The sequence below is a fragment of the Elephantulus edwardii genome, unplaced genomic scaffold, assembly GCF_000299155.1.
Source record: "Elephantulus edwardii isolate Elephantulus edwardi_28Jun2011 unplaced genomic scaffold, EleEdw1.0 scaffold00046, whole genome shotgun sequence".
NCBI classification, from domain to species: domain Eukaryota; kingdom Metazoa; phylum Chordata; class Mammalia; order Macroscelidea; family Macroscelididae; genus Elephantulus; species Elephantulus edwardii.
Window position 1 is genome coordinate 6,344,220 of NW_006399796.1, and position 1,280 is coordinate 6,345,499.

Genomic DNA, 1,280 nt, shown 5'->3' on the forward strand with positions numbered 1-1,280 from the left:
CCTTCAGAAAATATCTTCCATTGTCCAACCCATGATCTGACAGCTTGTATCTTAAGCTTTCTTGGCTTCTGTGATTCCAAACACATCAACTGCTGACATTTTTTTTCTTTTGACCAGTGTCTCTTAAGTTTAGTTGTACTGTCTCCAAGGGAAGGTGACGTGTCCTAAAAAATAAAATAAATTAAACCACATGACTTTAGATTGACAGTGCAACTCCTTACCACTTTTATCACTAAGCTATCAGAGTTCCCTGAATATTTGTCAAATAAATGCAAAACTCTGATAATTAAAAAAATAAAACAAACAAAAAAAGAACCAACCAATGAGCTTATGAATGAGAGAGATTTTTTAAGGTGGTATAGGATAAACTAAATCCTAATCTCATAGGGTTTCTATGAGTTGTGGTTGACTCAGTGGCACTTAATCACAATTTTTAAAATATAAGTAAATATGAGTCATTTCATACATGACATGTAAATTCTCACTGTGTCCAATATTTAAAACGGAAACTTGAATTTTCATGAAAGGAAAAAGCACCCCTTGAATTATGTCAAAATTAAATTATAATCCTAAACAAAAGCCTACTTTACAGAAACAAATGATTCAAACCCTCAAAATGTCATTACAGATTGTACTCTTCTTAAACAAAAGAATGCCAATATCCAAAACCTTCAGACTTTCAGATAAATATAGCTTACTTTCTCTAACTCTAGTAGTTCTGGAAAAGATCTTTCTTGACTCTTAACTGTTAATTGGGGTTTTTAATGTTCACATTAAAAGGAATTCCTTTGGGTCAAAAAATATCCACTACCGTTTTACTGATTTTCACTCACATCAACCATGTAGGCCTGAAAACTGGCTGATAGGGTTTCTGAGGCAGTAAGCCTTTGCAGAAGTAAACAGTTACATCTTTCTTCTTCAAAGTAACTGACGGATTCAAATCATCAACGTTTAGTTAGTGTTTCAGCATTTACCCACTGTGCCACCATGGCTCCTTGAAGGAGTACGTAATCTACATGTCAAGACTCGTACAGAGAATGTGGGCAAACTGTGCAACTTCTTACAAAACTTTGTCCAAAGTTTCTGAAGCCAAGAAAATACATTCCACTTTTTGAAAAGTATACCTTCTTTTCTAACCTTTCCACTCTCAGATGAGCAAAGAAAATAGCCAGCACAATTACTGTCGTTGTTGTTGTTGTTGTTATGTGCCGTCGAGTCGCTTGCAACTCATAGCGACCCTATGTACAACAGCCCTAAACTCAGCTCTGTCCTGTGCCAAT